Consider the following 16,023-nt stretch of genomic DNA (forward strand, 5'->3'; position numbering starts at 1 on the left):
AAAAGCAAATTGCCTGAGTGAGAGAAGTTCTAGAAGGTCACATGGTGAGACTGGCTGAAAAGTACCTCCAGAACTAGCAAATGTTTTCACATGGCTTGAAGTCACAGAAAGAGCATTGCAGCGTAATAGAATTACACATCCTTTGGGAGATATCCTTCTCTTACTTGGAGTGTGAAATTCTTGGTGATATCAACCGAAGCTCCACATAGTTATGGAGGTAAAGGAAACTGGAGGCTTTGAGAATTACAAAACATACCACAGATGGAATATTATCCAACTATATTTCTTGCCTCCCCTAAACATCAGTTACATGGTTCTGTCAAGAGACTCAGAGCTGTCAAGGGTCAGTTGCTCAGTTGTAGCAAAAACTATTTTCAGTTCATGGAATGGCATGACTAAATCAAAGAAAAATAAAATAAAAAGGCATCTCAAGTGGCCAGAAAACATGGGGCATATGAAAGCAGGCAGGCGATGAGGCAGGATGTTCATGGGAGAAGCACAGTATTTCATTAGTTCCTTTCAAAAATGTTGCTGAAGAAATCTGGGGTGCTCAAATTTGGCTCAGAAGGAAGGGGAAGTCTTAAATAAGTATAGTAATGATAAACACATGCAAAGTTCACTATAATCTTCCCACTCGTTCTTTCCTTGCTAAGTTAATTTTTCTTATAGCAGGCATATTTAACAACCAACTATGTAAATTTATTATTTTCATGTTCTTTCTTTATTCTCCCTGAATTCCAAAGATTGCCCTCAAGAGCTTTCAAAATCTGAATTAAATCAGAGAAGACATTGAACAATTTTGTGCAGACACCTTTGAGAGCGAAGAACTATATCTTATAAATGGTGTGAATAATGCATTTGGCCCTTAATACAAACTTATTTTATAGCCCTGAATGTAATTCCTACTACATATCTATATTAGTCAGGCTTCACAGGTCTAGATGAAATTCTTTTCATCTAATATTTTCACTGAAGGAGCATAGCTTGTATTCACAAGGAACATCCTAATAGAATTTTAAAGCTTTTCCCAACGAGAGATGGCTTGCTTTTATCATGCTCCTTGAGGAGAAAAAAGCTTAAGAGGTTTCAAATAAACAGCTTATCAATATCGAATATTATTTAATCAGACCAAAGACATAGTGAGATTAAAATTATAAGAAGGACAAATTATTGTGCACCAGCTTTCATAACTTTTAATTATAATTCCTACAATTTTATAACGTGAATTATTTGAAAACATACTTAGCTATTCCTAGAGAGTAAAATTCCCGTTGCTCATCTCAAAAGTCATAAAAAGCACCAACAGATCCTTCCATTCTCCCAAACCTGTTGTGACTCATATTTTTGAATTTCGAGTCATTCGATAAAATGTCTTCTAAAATACAAAAAATATATTAAAATGAGGAATTATTAATTTTCTTCTTTGTATCTCAGAATTGATTGGGAATAATTTGCAAGGGTTGAGTTTTCTGTTTCTTGTTAAAAGAGTTTCTGTTCAGCTATTCAATAAAACATGTATTGTTCAGAAAGAGCCCTTATGTAAAGCACAAGATGGAGTACACATTTTATTTACTCACCAGGGTTTTATCACAGGGGAAACAGACATATTCCACAACACATATATAAGGATACCCATTTCTGTGGGCAGATGCATTAGAAAAGATACAGAACTGACAACACAGCTGAGGAGACAAGCTAAACTACGCTAGTACGGATCTTCCTTGCTAACAGAACCTGATTTTGTTAAACAACCAGGGCTGGAGCAAGGGCAAGGCTAGTAAGTACCTCATTTGGAGTGTAAAATTTCAGAGGATCAAAAAAATTCAGTAATCAAGATAAATAATATTTTAATATAATATTTTTAAAGGTCTAGATTGATGCAAAAATCCAGGAGGAGCAAACCATCAACATTTTGAATAAAGAGCCTGGAGCCCCAATGGGGCTCAGCAGGAGACTGTACTGATCCTGTCTTTATTTAAAATCTAGAGTGCTGTTCATCATTGCTTGATTTTTTTGCATTCATATAGCTTTTTAAAATATTGCATTAGTATATTATTTATCTTGATTACTGAGTGTTTCAGCACCATTTAAATAGTGTACCCAAGATGAGTTCCTCACTCACCTGATCCTGGTCCCAGGCCTGCCGGACTCAGGAGGTAAATGGTGGTTTTTTTCCATTCTCCCTTGCCAGACACTTCCTTTTCAATTACACCTACAGGCAGCCACACAAATAGCTCTGGCTATTCATATGCAAACAATTCTGCACATGGTTTCATGTAAGATTTGTCTTTTGTTGTTGATTTCTGATACTAAGCAGAGAGCAAAGAAGCTGGTTGCCCCCACCCTCCCACTACTGCCTGTCTCTGAACACTGCCAGCAGCCATGCCAACATGAAATAAAAACCAAGGGCAAGAGCCAACCCCGTGAGGATGATTGAGCAAAATGACAGCACTTGGGTCCTTGCTGCCGCTGTTGAGCTCTGAACCAGCCCTGCACTGCTTACTCTTTGCATCTAGTTAGGAGACAATGAGCATCCTTATGATATAAACCACAATTAGACTAACTATCTTTTACCTGAAGTCAAAATATTTCTAATGGATATTCTAGCTTAATAGCCAGTGAGCTTTCGGAGTAAGGGCTTCTAAACTTTACTGCATTGATGACTTAAAACATGTATGTTAATATTTCATCTCTGAATCATTTGCTTCTAGGTAGTGAAGCAGTGCAAATTCTCAATGGAATTCTCAATTGGAATATGGCTGTAATCTCTTTATATGGCAATTAATTGTGGAAATGTATGCAAATTGGAGGTCAAACCATCCTTCAAATAAAATATACTGATTTTTTCCTACTAAATATTTGTGATAAAAATGCCAATGTCAATAATGTCAACAGAAATCTCCATTTTTATTTTGCTCTTGCAATAAAGAAGTCTTTTTTTTTTTTTTTTTTTAGATGGAGTCTCGCTCTGTCGCCCAGGCTGAAGTGCGGTGGTGCGATCTCGGCTCACTGCAAGCTCCGCCTCCCAGGTTCACGCCATTCTCCTGCCTCAGCCTCCCGAGTAGCTGGGACTACAGGTGCCCGCCACCACGCCCAGCTAATTTTTTGTATTTTTAGTAGAGACGGGATTTCACCATGTTAGTTAGGACGATCTCCATCTCCTGAGCTCGTGATCCATCCGCCTCGGCCTCCCAAAGTGCTGGGATTTCAGGCATGAGCCACCGCGCCTGGCCACAATAAAGAATTCTATTGTGTTGTTGTTTGAGGATGAAGAAAGGAGGGAATTTTCCTGAAGAGATAAAGAATGTCCCAAATGTCCCTTATGTTCCCTTATTTCCCTAGTTTCAAGAGCAATAGAATCAATGTCGTAGGAACCTTAGATATAGTAGCCCTATAGGCTCATTTTTCACTTGAAGAAATTGAGATGAAAATAGAAGACAATAGGAGATTTCCTATACATCAGAGAAGCAGTTAACAGCAGATTCACAACAATTGCACAGGTTTCCTTTCCTAGTCTAGTATTCTTTAAACATGAACCATGATACTTTCCAAAAATTTGACTCAGAGAGGAGGCCAAGGTACATGAGTCTCTGAGCAGAACGGCCTACAACGATCTTCGTTAAGTAATGCTGGAAGGCAAAGGTCTATAATTGTTCTATCCAATATAGTAGACACTGGCAATAAATGACTACATTTTAATTTAACTAATTAAAATTAAATACAATTAAAATGTATTACTTTAGAAGTAACATTTCAATCCTTAACAGCTACACATGGCTAATGGCTACCATATTTGTCAGTACAGAATATGAGCATTTCTATCATCATAGAAAGTTCTATTGGCCAGCACTGCTTTATAGCCATGAGTTCTCTTATTGTTCTGTTTCTAATTGTAGGAACAGGAAGAAGGGAAGGATCACCTATAGAACACTCACCCTGAAAAGGTAAAAGAAGAATTGCATGCATTACTACAAAAGCTACTCAGGCTAAATATGTATCTCTCTTATTTCCTCTCCATAGTTAATATAATATCTATTATTCCAAAAAGTATTTTTATCACTTAAATTCAAAAGCAATCTGAAAATCAACGACTCTCAAATGTGATGGCACCTCTGAAAGCATACATACTCAGAAATTTTCCTCCAGACTGCCTTTGGGAGTTGAATAAATTAACTTTCTTATGCCAAGTTAACATGAACTTCGCCCTTAAAATAACTTTGGGAGGAAAACTTTACTGATAAAACAGTCTGATATAGTCTGGTTGTTTCTCCTCTCCAAATCTCATGTTGGCATGTGATCCCCGATGTTGAAGGTGGGGCCTAGTGGGCTGTGTTTGGATCATGGGGGGAAGATCCCTCATGAATGATTTGCAGCCCTCTTTGCCTAAATGAGTTCATGTAACATCTGGTTGTTAAAAAAGAGTCTGGGACATCTGCCCTGTCTCTCTTGCTCCCGCTCTTGGCATGTGATATGCCCACACCCCCTTCGCCTTCTGCCATGAGTAAAAGCTTCCTGAGGCCTCACCAGAAGTCAAGCAGATGTTGGTGCCATGCTTGTACAGCCTGCAGAACTGTTAGCCAAATAAACCTCTTGTCTTTATAAATTACCCACTCTCAGGTATTCGTTTACAGAAATGCAAAATGGACTAAATCATAGTCTGTGGTGGGTTTTCGTTAAAGATCATCTTGAATTTTAAGTAATTTGCTGAAAAATGTACACACACATACACACACCTAGGTCTCATTAAATGTTACATAACACATTATTCAGAATTATCTTTCACATTGTAAAGTTCTCACATAATGCTTGGACGTGATGCCCAAAAATATGTGGCATTGTATCCTAACAAACTCAAGCTATTTCTAAAGCAATATGATTACTGGATTCGACGCTCTTGACAAGTTTATGCATCCTTATTTGAGTTGGGACTAACATAATTTCAAAAATTGGTTTCATAGAGGTACTATTTAGATAGAATAATATTTACTCATTTAAATGTAAAATTTAATGACTTTTAACAAATGTATAAAGCCTGTCACCACCTCTTCATCTTGACATCTTGATATAAAATATTTGCAGCAACTCAAATAATCTCTCATATACCTTGCAGTCAATTTCTTTCTTGACCCTGTATCCAGGCAGCCATTAATAGGTATACTGCTGCTACAGTTCTATCTTCCATAGAATGTCACATAATGAGATAATGAATACATAGTCTTTTGTATCTAGAATTTTTCATTTAGCATGATACTCTGAGATTTCATCCAGCTTGTTATCTGTATCTGTAGTTTGTTTCCTTTTTATTGCCCAGTAGTTCTCCATTATACATAATTAATTTGATCATTTCCATTGATGAACTTTTGGGTTGTTTCCAGTTTGGAGTTTTTAAGAATAAAGCTTCTATAAACCCTTGGATACAAATCTTTCTGTAGACATTATTCAATATTATATTACTCTTGGGAAAATACCTAGGAGTGGATTTTCTGGGAATTATTCTAAGTATATGTTTAACTTTTGAAGAAATGTCACATTTCCCAAGTGGCTGAATCATCATGTATCATCATCCTGCATTATTAACAACAAAACAAGAGGTCCAGCTGTGCCTTATCCTTGTCAACACTTGGTATTGTCAGCCTTTCTAATTTTAGTCAGTCTGCAGTATGTGTGGAGGTATCTCACCATGCACTTATGTCTAAATCACTAGTCCATTTTTAAAAATTAGATTGTTTTCTTAAGTTGTAAGACTATATATGCTGGACACAAGACCACATATATATATGGTAAATATGTGTATCTCTGTGTGTGTGTGTATGTATGTCAAATATTTTGCAAATATTCCCACACAGTGTATGGCTTGCTTATCCATTTTCTTAATGGTGTCTTTGAAGAGAAAATGCTTTTCATTTGAATGTCCAATTTATCAAATTTTCTGGTATGTGCTTTTCATATTCTAGCTAAAAAATCTTTCCTAATTAAAAGTTTTGGAAATATTTCTTATGTTTTCTTCCAGAGGTTTTTAAATTTTTGCTCTTAACCTTAGGTCTGTCATCCCTATCAGGTAATTGTTGTATATTGTGTGAAGCAATATTTAGAGTTTACTTTTTGCAAAGAGATGTAAAATTTTTCCAGTACCACTTGTTGGAGACTACTATTTTCTCATTGATTTACCATAGCCTCTTCACTAAAAGTTAATTGACAATATATATGTATATGTGGGCCTATTTCTGATCTCTGCTTTCTATTCATTGCCTTATAGTTTTCCTCGTGCAATTACATCATTGTTTTGAGTTCTTGTAGTGTAGGTCTTCCAACATTTCCCTGCAGAACAAACCAAAAAAAAAAAAAAAAAAAAGGCAGTGCAGGAGCTTAGAGGCATACATGGTTATCATGATGAAAGTTCCATCTCCCATGGAACATGTGTGATTAGACGAACCCCTTCCTTCACTTAACCCATTCCCTGCCTTATATTTTTCCTCAGCCCTTATCACTATATAACCAATTCTACCACATGTCTATATCTTATTATTGTCTGACTCTCCTAATAAAATGTAAACTCAGTGTGGGCCAGGATTTATTTCTGTTTTACTTCCTGGGGTAACCCTAGTAACTAAAACAATTTATGGCACATAATAAGCACTCAATAAATATTGACTATTATTAATGAACTGGACTTCTGCTTTCATCTTTAAACAAGTAATTCTCTGTGCTGAAGCCAGAGAATTGAGTGGCACAAAAAATCAAACATACAAATGAGAATGACAAGCATTAATCACCTTCTGAGAGCTGCCATGAGCACTCTGCTCAGACGTTCCTGGCATCAGGGTCTTGCTTCATTGATTTTAGTTAGCAGGGTTTGCAGCCTCTCTAAGGCCTACTCAGACATATTTTCAAGGTAGGATGGGTTAAATAGTGTTACCCCGACTTTTTTACACTGGGGATTAGAGGAATCCATTCATTTTGGTGCTTTAGCACGCAACATCACTGTGGATGACAGCATGAGTCTGGCAGGGCTCTTAATTATGAATAAGAACACTTTCTCACTCATGGAACATGTGTGATTAGACTTGCCCATGAGTCATATGAAGGAATTGGGACAGCAAAAGAGAAATTAAAGAATAATTCCACCTAAAGCTAGAGATTACCTCCCAGCCTCTCTTTAGTCAATAATAAAAAAGATTCAAGAAAATACAAATTTAAAGTGTTGATTAAATTAAAAACCAAAGTAAATAATATTTGGAAACCTTCATGCAGTCTTTTTCTATTGTTGCGTTTGTAACAGAGAGACATCACCACTGCTGTCCGCTGGAAATGGCATAAGCTTTGTCTCCCAAATGTAACCAAGGTGGCTTACCTTGTGCTGATATAAAGAGAAGAAAGGAGGACATAATCCAAGAAAGATACCGCCTAATTAAAACTTTAGTCACCCCACATTTAATCTCCAACTCTTCCTCTGTACATAAAATAAGGATTTTTATCTACCTTCAGTATGAGAAATAGATGAATTGCCCATTTCATGCTTAGAAAGATTATAATATACTTAAAGATAAATAAAATACAATAACATATCATTTGAGGCCAAATGGAAACACTATTTTAAATCAGAATTCTAACAGTAACTTTACAAATTCTTATTCCCAGTTTTAACTCAATCACATTGCACAACTTTACTTACAAGCAGTCCACTCAAAGACTTAAAATAATAAAAACTATCTCCCTATTGAGATAAATCAACCAAAAAACAATTGAAATTTTACCTGAAGATAAAATATAAATATTCAATCTTATAAATTATTTAATTAGTGGCCCTAGAATGCAAAAGTAACATGAAAGCTATTAATAATTTTCAAAACTCAATAAACCATTTTCATCAGAGTCTAATTATTGCTTATAAAAATGCACAACAGGGACCCTCTCAGCGCTCATCAGCCAAAGATCAATAACAACATTAAAGTCCAGTCTAAGTATTAGAACCAATTCTCTTTGTTAATAACTTATAGTGGTTACATGCTGCATTTTCTCCTAACATCTCTGTGTACTCATGAATAATCATTACCTACCTAGATTATAGAATTGAAAAGTGGTTTTTAAAAAATATTTCATTTCTCCAGAGAGAAAACTGACAATATACTTTAAAATCAGAAATGTATCCCAAAATGCATTTTGTAATGTAAAAAGCAGGCAATGTGGTTATACCTTAGCTGGTTCCTTTGCAAACAGATTAAAATATTTTGCCAATGTGATTTTGACATTACGTCACATAAAACATCCAGTCATATGCATGATAATGAAAAGACAAATTATTCATGGAACAAAAGATATTTAAGGATCCGTAACAGCACGTTTCCTCCCCAAGTAAACTCTTAAGAGGATAAGTCACATCCTATTGTGAAACAAGTGAAGATCGCATTTGGTTTATGTAAATTTTAGTTTACAGAGAAAATGTTGAGTTCAAGACAGTTTTCAACAGTTAGCAGTGTCTTCCTATATGTTAATCAGATTCATATGAAAATATTAAAACTAAGTATTAAAATTAATGTCATGCTATCTATTTCTAATTAAAATAAATGTTCTTAATTCCTCCTTGGAGAAAGTAGGACATTATCATGCAATCACACACATTTATGATTTCTAAAGGTCAGAGTGGTATATCTGAGACTAGATGAACAGAGAGAAATACTGGAAGCAATTTTACCCAAGATTTATATTTTCAGACTCAGAAACCTCTGGAATCTCACAGGGACTTGAGGAATCCTCTACTGCAGCCCCTCCTGTGGCAATGAGGTTGCTGTATCCTAATGAAGAGGCTAAACTCAGCCAGTACCATGACTCCACACAACTGCTTGGTGCATTAGACACCAGACAGCCAAAACCCAGAGAGGAAACAGAGCATCATGAGACATGCATGGAGCCATGGGACACTCATGGAGCCATGGACACACATGGAACTGTGGGACACGCATGGAGCCATGGACACACATGGAGCCATGGACACACATGGAACTGTGGGACACGCATGGAGCCATGCGGCATGCAAGGAGATGTGGACATGCATGGAACCATGGGATATGTGTGGAACCATGGGACACACGTGGAGCCATGGGACATACATACATGGAGTTGTGAACATGCCTGGAACCGTGGACACACATGGAGGGATGGGATATGCATGGATACATGGACACACATAAAGACATGGATATGCCTGGAGCTGTGGGACATGCATGGAACCATAGACAAGCACAGAGCCATGAGACATGCATGTAGCTGTAGGAGACACATAGTGCCATGGCACATGCATGGACCATGAGACACACATGCACAGAGCCATGTCACACACATGGAGCTGTGGACACACATGGAGCCTAGCACAGAAACATCTCCTTCACTCATCTAGCATCCCTTCGTTTTCTGAGAGGTTACAGTTTGTTGTAGCTTGACACTGTCCATGTTACGCCTTCTCCAGCCGCAGGAGGAGCAGGTGTCAGGCTGAGCAATGCCAGTGGCCCACAAGACAGCACGGGGTCAAGGGAAGAGTGACAGGAGGCCAGAAAACAGGCAAGAAGGGCAGTTATGATGACAACATGTAATATGCACATGGCCACATTAGAGAAGGGCAGAAAGAGCTTCTTAGACTAGGAGAGGGGCTGAGGGCACAGTGAGTGAATACAAGAAGGAGCCAACTCAGAGTTACAAAACATGTCAGATATTCTTGCTGTCAACATTTAACAAAGCAATGCATGCAACACACACATAAATATAATGTAATATAATGATATGTTTTGAAAGGAAAATATAGGATCTATGAAAAATAATCATTCATACTGTGATATGGGAATAAAACCCAAGTTTAAAATCCTAATCGGTCACTTTCAGTCACTGTTTTTTCAATCACCCAAGACTACATATGGGGATAAAGGCAGCTGTTAAAACTCAAGATCCTTAGGGAAGCAGCAGAAAACCAAGTGCAACCCCCTAGCCCAGTCCCGGTTATGGCCCAAGCTGGAGCAGTCATCTCAATTCCCTCCATGTCCTTCCCAAGCCACTGGAGCTAAATGTTGCAAATCCTCCATCACGAGTCCATGCAGCTCTTGCTTAAGTTTCAGAACAATTCTCAGGCCAATCAATAAACCCATAAGTAGGAGGACACTCTATAGGAACATTAAGGAGTTAAAGATAAAGATCGCTGGGACCTGGGAATGGAAATCAATAGGGCCCTGCCTGATTCTGCAGGCAGGAGTAATCTTAGGCATTAATGCTAAATGCTGCCAGCTAACACTCTGAAGAAACGCCTCCAAATCAGTCATATGAAAGACCCATGCAAAGTACAGCATGACTCACATCACTGGTGGTCTTTCTTTGTGAATAATGTGAAATTGCTTCCCACAAACCAATTCCTATAACAGGAGCATGCTCTCTAAATAGCCAACATACTGAATAAACTTTAATCAATAAACAAACAAAAGCAGAGTATGGCACATCGCCTTAAGTAGACATTAAACATTTAAAACTAATTTCAGAGATGGTTTTGAGACTCAGTAAGCATGCTGAGAAACATGCTGTCTTTAAGGGTCACTATTTTTTCCCCTCTTTATTGGAATAGAAATTTAAACAAATGACAAGGACATATGTGTGAATGGTGCATCTGTAATGGGTCAGGGTGTTTTAGCAGCCACTGCACAATCAGGGCTAAATATTCCAGAACATACAGTCAAGCAAGTAACCTTGCAAACACAGCAAGCTGTTAAAGCATGTTGTGCAATGAACTCCACTAGACAGGAGGAGCCTGCAGTGGCAAATATTTCACAGAGGCTGGAAAATAAAAGATTCTACCAGCATCTTCTGCCTAGCCAGGTAAATCAGACCAAGACTCTGACGGAACATGCTAAGTTGCATGAAGACATTCCGTTACCATCCAGTCCTTCATCAGTAGCATCCTGTGCAGAATGCCTCCAGTGCATGGAAATCAGGATTTTAAGTAAAGATTATCCGGTTCTCCCTTTATTTCCCTTTAGTCAGTGTTTCATCCTACTTCCTCAAAGTTTCTTGGAACGGTGCCTTACAAAAAGTGTTCATGGGGAGTCGCAGAGGCCACTTGTTCAGCTGTAACATGAGCCATTTCAAGGCCTGACTGGGTGCATAACATCACAACACATCGTGTGTGTGTGTGTGTATGTGTGTGTGTGTGTGTGTGTGTGTGTGAGAGAGAGAGAGAGAGAGAGAGAGAGAGAGAGAGAGAAATAGTTTTATTCCCTCCTCAGAGAAGCACTTCCTTTCTAAGGCCCTGTACTCTTGGCCTGGGGCCTGCCTACTCCTCTTCAGCCAAGACAGAGATCTTCAGGAACTCCTTCCTCTCCCGCATCCACCCCCACCCACAAGCTTTCCTGCATCCTGGGTGCTTTGGCCTCCTGCCCTCCAGGCTCACTGGAGGTGGAGTTGGCTTCCTATAACTTTACTGGGCACCTGTTCCCAGTTGCTATGCCCTCCTACAGCACCGGGGTCTCTGCTTAAACAATTGTCTCCCCTCTCTTCTCTCTCTTTAGCCTCTTCCTTCACCTCATTCCTTCCCATCGCCATTTGAGGATGGTTAAGTCATGCTCTTTGAAAAGCTGTTCCCTGCCCTTATGTCCCTGCATGACTGACATGAATTCTCTCCTTTTATATCTATCATCTAGTCCCTAACCTTTGATATATCCCCACACATATCACCATCTGGTTTCTTCCCCCAACCCTGCACTGAAACTGCTCTGATAAATGCTGCCTTTTATGTGTCCTCCCAAAAGATATACTGAAGTCCTAACCACAGGTACCTCTGAATGTGACCGTATTTGGAAACAGCACCTTTGCAGACAAATTGTTTAAGATGAGGTCATACTGGATTAATGTTAGCCCTAAGTTCAACATGACTTATGTCCCTATAAAAAGAGAAGACAAAACGGCAGGGACACAGAGGGAGGATACCATGAGACTACAGACTAGGAGACTGGAGTGATGCGTCCATGAGCCAAGGAATGCCAAACATTGCTGACAATCATGAGAAGCTAGGAGGAAGCAGAGAACGGTTCTTCTCTAGAGCCTTCAGAGAGAACACAGTCCTGCAAACACCGTAATTTTGGACTTCTGGCCTCCAGAACTGTGAGAAGAGACAATTAGGTTGTTTTAAGCCATCTAGTGTGCAGTAATTTGTTACAGCAGCCCTAAGCAGCTAATGCAGTACTGCTGACAGAATTTCTCAGAAAGGGAGCAATTGTCCTGGCTTTCCCAGAACAGAAGCAACCAGGAAAGTCCCAGGAAGACCAGGACAAGTGTGTCACTCTTCCTTCTGGCACACACCTGCCTTGAACACTCTGCAGTATCTGACGCTCTGCTGGACATCGCCCTCTTGAAAATATCTCCTTTCTTGCTTCTCAGGAAGGCTTGCTCTCAACTAGATAATTCCATCTGGTGGCTCACAGGAACTCAGCCTTTTCCATCTAAAATCACCACACCCCTCATATCTGCTTTCTCTTCTTGATTCTCTATGGAATCAACAGCCAAAAATGTGGGGATTGCAGTCAGGGCTTCCTTCTCACTCCTGCTCTACATCTACAGAATCCTCAACCACACACCTTTCCAATTTCCAGAATCTACCTCTTCTCTACGTTTCTGCCTCCCTTCCCTTAATGCAGTTCCTCCTCCCTTTGGTCTCAGTAGCAGCCTCAGAATGGGCTGTCCCTGCCGGCATTTTGTCATCCTCCAGATAGAGGATAAACTTGTTCAGATGACTTCCAATGTCAGGCACCTCCGAATCCCCACTTGCCATGTGAGCCTCATGCCCTCTACCTCCTCCTCTATATCTTAAAATAAGATGTCCTGACTTCCTGTGCGTGAGGCTTGCCAGGACCTGCAACGCTCCCTCTCTCACTTCAGGGCTTATCACTTGCTCTTTTCCTCTCCCTGGAAACCTCTCCTTTCATAAGTTTTGTAAACACCTTCTAACAATCACTTGGGATGCAGCTCTGGCATGGCTTCATCCTAGAAACCTTCCTCAACCACCGTCCTACAGCCCAGGATGTGGGCTTAGAGCCCCTCTCCTAGGCTCTGCAGCACCCAACACAGGTACCTGTTAGGACCCTTCACAAAATGTTATGCAATGGCCCTTTTGGTTCACATTCCTAAAAATAGTCTAAACCCTTTTAATAGGAACTGAGCATCTTCTTGATCACCTCAATATCTAGTAAAGACCTTGTACACAACAGTCTTCTCTTAAATGTTCATTGAAGGTTCACTCAGAATTAAAAACATGCAAATAAAAATACACTGAGATGCCATTTACACACTGAGTTTGGTCTAAATCCCAAAGCCTGATGGTGTACTCTGCAGGAAAGGCGGCAGAAAAACAGGTATTCATATCCAGGGCAACTAGAATGCAAAGTGGTGCAACCTCTATGAAAGAGAATTGGGCAACATTTACAAAACCACAAATGCATTCACCCTTTGGCCCAGAAATCCCAATTCTAATAATCTCTTTCAATGGTATACTTGCAAAAATATTAAATAATGTTTACAGGAGGCATTACTCACTGAAACAATATCCATGGTCACAAATGACAGAAAATAACCTAAGCATCTCTCAATAAGGAGTTTTTGATTAGGTTAGGGCTCATCACATAGTGGAAGCTATGTAGCTACTGAAAAAAAAAAAAGACAAAAAAAGAATAACATAAATCTCTACACTCTTAGTTTACTCTACACTGGAGAGTAGACTCCAGCATATATCACTAGGTTAAAATAATGCTACACAGAAACAAGTCTATATAATTGCCACCTTTCATCTAAGAAAAGAGAATATAAATATATATTTGTATGTGTGTGTGTCGCTTTGCTTCTATTACAAAAGTAGCCTAACCCATAAAATATAGGTAAATAGCTAAATGCAGAAAGATCTCTAGAATAGGATCAATAAAACAGGAAGCAAAGCTAGATTCCTTTGAACACCTTTTGCTTCAATAATTTGACTCTGAAACACTGCATAATAACAATGTCAATTTTAAGAATTTCTAAAAATCAATAGAAAAATTAAACAAATGATAGTAACTGGGTCTTGGGTTGGTACCATAACCACCCAGAAATTATTAAATTATTTCTACTGATTTTAAAGCAGTAATTCTGCTAATTTCGCTAGAATTTTCCAGTGAAATATATACGTGAGGACAGAAATAAAAAGAGAAAAAAGTCGTTTGAAAGATTTTTCAATAATCAAAAACAACTAGGTTTGCATGGAGCTGTTATTCTAAAATGACTGAGTGTGTACTAAAGAAAAAAGGCAAAGAAATAATTAGGTTCGTCAGCAGAGACTTGAGATTTTGTGCAAGGAAGAAATAGACACTAAGATGGGAAAGGTTAACAAAGACCCTAGAGTCCTGGAGATGAGTTGGGAGTACCAGGAGAAGCTTATGGTATATTTTAAAAATGCTTTTCTTAGCACTGTCCACTGAGAAGACCTGTGGGCACTTTTGGTGCTCAAAGCATACAGAAATGAGTGATTCCCAGGTCTGAGGAAGGAAATAAGTAAAAGGAATAGGAACATCTTGTCAACCCAGAGAGTAAAGAAGCTCTCAAGGATGACTTGGATGGAGTCAGAAGAATCCAGAAGCTGCTCTCAAGAGGCTACTCTGGGCTTAAAATGCTATAATTTTACCATGTACAAGGATGTAAACTACATGGATTAAAATGCATCAAATATGTTGAAATTCATGTATTCATAATAATTCTAATAATCAAAATAAGAAAAAGGCAAACATAACATCTTATTAATCCCCTTTGGATGACAAATGAATGACCTGTGGGGTGTTAAAGAACCAACTTATTTGTGTATTTAAAAAAAAATAGAAGTATAAATTGGTGGGGGGCAGGAACCATTTGTTTTGCCTTTCCTGCATAAGGTGTACCTTCAGGATATGCAAAGAGTTGATGAAGGAAAGATAGTTTGTATAGAAGTATTCTAACCACTAAATGAGCAAAATAATAAAATAAGAAAATCCCAGTTTTGTACCCATGGGTGAATCAGTAGATTGAGGCCGTGATCATCAATGACTGATCATTTCCCAGCTGGATATGCTCTGCCTCCTGAAGGAAGTACACAGCACTACCCATGACACGGTCAAGACAAAAAGATCCAAACCTGGATCTCAGCAGGTGTCTTGAGATTACTAGGAATTTACAGACATCTTTGGAAACAGTAATATTTGAACCACACAATCAGAATGCGATGAGCAAACTCCAGACTGTGGGAAACTGTCCAGGACAAAGAACTTGGTTTCTGTAATTTGCAAAGGGTATGAAATAAAAGTAAAATATTAAAAGAGACTCAAGAAATATACCAACCAATAGCAGTGTATGGAATTCACTTAAATCCTGATTTGACTTAACTGGCCAAAAGATGCCTAAGTATTTATGAACCCATGAAAGATCTCTCAATGCCCACTGGGTGCTTGATGATGTCATGAAATCATTTATTGTTTGTTTGTTTGTTGTGATAATGGTACTGAATTCCTTATCTTTGAGCATTATAAACTGAAATCTGATGGATAAAACTATTTGATTTTTTTTGAATTGCCTCCAAAATAATTTAATGGGTATGAGATGAAGCATGAGTGGAAATTTAGATGAAAAAGGATGGGGATGGGCCATGAATTGATAAGTGTGGGGCTGCATGCTCCTTAGACTATTCTTTCTATTTTTGTGCTGCATAGACTATTCTTTCTTTTTTTGTGCTCCTTAGACTATTCTTTCTGTTTCTGTAGATATTTGAAAGTGTTTGATACAAAGTTTTAAAAACAACAAAATATAAAACCACTTGTTGCATGAATTACTGAAATACAATGTCTGATTCATCATATTTAGTCTGATAATATAATTCCTTGAGGACAGGGGCAGAGTCTATTTTCTTTTCCACTCTGAATGCTTGAGTGCCCCGGGTGTGAAGGACCTTAAATAAATTTCAATAAATGAAAGAATAAATGAGTGGATACACAGATTAATTAT

General features: G+C 38.4%; 1 protein-coding gene across 9 annotated transcripts in view; it reads right to left on the reverse strand.

The window, feature by feature from the left end:
- The window catches only part of SEMA5A (semaphorin 5A), a 516,352-nt gene that overhangs the window by 332,822 nt on the left and 167,507 nt on the right, over positions 1 to 16,023 (reverse strand). The window lies entirely within an intron of this gene.

The sequence above is a fragment of the Pongo abelii genome, chromosome 4, assembly GCF_028885655.2.
Source record: "Pongo abelii isolate AG06213 chromosome 4, NHGRI_mPonAbe1-v2.0_pri, whole genome shotgun sequence".
NCBI lineage: Eukaryota > Metazoa > Chordata > Mammalia > Primates > Hominidae > Pongo > Pongo abelii.